We start from the raw sequence: 3,348 nt of genomic DNA, 5'->3' as shown, positions 1-3,348 counted from the left end.
GGGGGCGGGGGCGGGTCAAGAACCTGAGGAAAGCGTAGCCCCAGTGTGGGATGCTGGCCAACAGAGGTATGAAACGGAGGGGACCATGGCGCTGGTTCCCACGGCCCTTCCCTGCCAGCTGAAAAGGGTATTTTGAAGGCATATCGGACTTAAAATGTCTATTTTAATTTATATTTACTCTTCGCGAAGAGTAATCTTTGTATGTTTAAATACAGTTATGTCCAGACCCGCACTTGGTTCAGTTTCTGTTCACGTCAGATTTTCTGGATTATAACTTTCATTTGTTTTAATGACTTTTTCTATCAACTCCAGTACTTCTAGATAAAACTTTATAGGAGTGTTAGCCACAGACACTTTTATTTCTCCCATCATAGCCTTGTGAATTGCATTAAAAACGACGAAATATCTGTATCATCTCTCAGCAAATTGATGAATGTAAAGCAAATCCTCGCAAATATTCCAGAACTGTTTTGCCTTGTAGAAGTGATCTGTTGTGTCATTTATTAGCTTCCTCCAGACATTTATGATTACTCTGAGTACTTGGCTGAGTAAAGAACAGTCAGGTTCAAAACAGTGAACTCAAAATTATCAAAACAGCAAGGTCAAAATATCATCTTCATTCCTGTACACAGAAAGTATGATGATGAATTTTCCCCAGCAGTTACAAGGCCAGTTGCCACAACCTGGCCAACCCTTCCTATTGGTCTTGCAGCAGGTGTCTCTTATAGGTATACCTAGTACACTTACGCCATAGCTGGTGGCCATAGGCTGGTTGGCCAATTCTTGGGTGTGGAGTCCTGCCATCCTTCCTCAGGAAGTGACAAGCCTTTTTCTACTTCTGGAAGCATATGTCTTGTAGAAGGTCTGAGGAGAATTGCACAGGCAGGCAAAGCTAGAGCAAGTCCTCTATCTTTGCCATTACCATCTAGGCAACTCCTTAAGCTTTCTGAGCCTCTCTTTATCTGTCTAAGAGAAAAGTGCTTCCTACTGAACAGAGTGCTTGTCTTAGTTATTTCCCTGGTTGATCAGACACAATGCTCAACATCCATAATTTAAAAGAGGAGAGCTTTATTTTGGCTCACAGTTTGTAGATGTTTCAGTCCATAGTCCCTTGTCTCCGAGGCACACGGCAGAGGGGCCTGGCAGAGGAATAGCTACTCATGGCATGGAATTGAGGAAGCAGAGAGAAGTCAAAGGAAGAACAGGAACGGAGATAAACCCTTCCAAGCCATACCCCCTGTGACCTGCCTCTTCCCAGCAAATGCCACCTTCTAACAGTAAGCCGATTGTAAATCTGAGACAGGAAACCACCTCTCCATAAGGAATTGGGCAACTATGGGTTAACCGGGTAACTATGCTCTTTGTGAAGGCACCTGAGTAACCGTGACAACATCTGTAATATGTCACCAAAGGAGCATAACAGACTCAAAAAGACCATAACTCTTTGGTCCTCCTCCCCCGCTCTGGTTTGTGCAAATCCTGCTTGCTATGTTCCCAGGAAAAGGCCAATGAAATTAAGCCTCATAAATGTAAAAAGAGGTATGTAAAAGAGAGCAAACTTCTGTTTGGGGATCTAGAAGCTGACAATCACTGGCTGTGCCACTGGCAATAAAGTCAATTTGCTCCTATTTCATGTGTCAGAGTCTTCTGTCAGGTATCCCCAGCTTTTCTCCTGCTGCAAACCAGCATAATCTAGTCACCTTCCACAAGCCCTGCCCATACGCACCTGAGGCTTGGATCTAATTATAGACCATAACAGTGGTGAGATGAAAGAGATGATGCCTGCACAATGCTTTAAAGTGCCCAGCATATAAAGTGCTCAGCATATAAAGTGCTCAGTAAATTTTCACTTTTCAGCCTTTGGCAAGTTAGTGTAGGAGCTGAGTCCGGAGGAAAGGGAACTGACAATTGAGTGTGTCGAATCCTGGGTTCAGGTTCATGCCATGTGGCCCACAGTTGAGGAAGTGATTGTTTTTTAAAAAAGGCACAAAATGTGAATGGGAAGAAGCCTTTGCACTTTGAAAGCTAGGCTGGTGGAAGGAGATTGCTCATAAGTGACCAGACACTCAGTCCAAGAGGAGTGCTGGTGGGAGCCATTCTTCATAATTTGGGGGGAAATCTCTTCATATTTAAAGTGTAAATATATAGCTGTCTAAGGCCCAATATCATCTTGCCCAAAAGTAAGCTATGGTATGTGGAAACATAACTCCATCACATGTAGAGTCCTCAATGTTCCCATGGTATTGTGACACATAAGGGCGAGAGAGAGAGAGAGGGAACAAATGCATTACTAGTCTGCTATCTCATCCCACCTACTATTGTTCTTGCTGCCCTCATCAACATAAGATCCTCATCAATTTAGGATTACCACTGCCCTCTAGGTCACCTGATACTCCCTCCAAGTATTATATGCACCCAATAAATAGTGACTAGGGCTGGGGATTTAGTTCAGTGGTGCTGCCCACCTGCCTGCCTGCCTGCCTCAAAAGCGCAAGGTCCTGAGTTCGATCCCCAGTACCAAAAATTTTTTTTTAAATAAATAAATAGTGGCTTGTGGCTAGCTTGGAGTATCTTTGTCTTTGCCCATTCTGAGGTACTGATCTCCCAGCCCACCATGTACTATGAAATTACACAAAAGTCTATTGTCTTTCTTTCTTTAGCCCTTATGATCCCCTTTCTAGGCAGTCGGAAGCTCGATCCAACAGTGTGCTAGCCTTGGGGAAACAGAGTAATTCTATACCCTTTCTACTTGCACTATTGAAGACTCTAATATTCTGTCTTTCCACAGCCTTTGCCACACAAAGAAATTGCTTCCCCTCTCCTAGGGTATCTGGGACATGAGATGTTACTCAAGAAAGAAGTCAGGCTTGAACCAAGCAACCGGTGCTACTTGAGAACCGTCACATCCAACTCTCCACCAACAGTTAATGTGTAAACATGCTCTAGTTTTTAAATTAGGGTTTCATTGCAAGAAAAATGTATTACTGTGTATGCCAAATATATGTCTGTAATAGGACCTCATCGAATACAATGAGCAGTATTCCCACTAAGCATGTAATGATGGAGAACTTGCAAAGAAAGGGATGATTAATAACCTGCTAAGGTGTTTCACAGTTATGATGCGGTAAAGCCAGGCCTAAATTCAAGTTTCCTGATTCCAAATTTGCATTTAGTCAGCTTTCTGTCACCAGAGCAAAAGTAGAGATAATTAACTTATCAAGAGAAAAGGTCATGACACCCATGTTTTAGCAGCACAAAACATAATGGATAAATCTTGGAAGTGACTTATACATCTGTCCATCAACAGATAAATGGATAAAGAACATATGGTATTCATGTACAATGCAG

This window comes from Fukomys damarensis, unplaced genomic scaffold (genome assembly GCF_012274545.1).
Source record: "Fukomys damarensis isolate Sample0158 unplaced genomic scaffold, DMR_v1.0_HiC HiC_scaffold_1, whole genome shotgun sequence".
Classification (NCBI taxonomy): domain Eukaryota; kingdom Metazoa; phylum Chordata; class Mammalia; order Rodentia; family Bathyergidae; genus Fukomys; species Fukomys damarensis.
Note: the sequence above shows the minus strand (reverse complement) of the source record.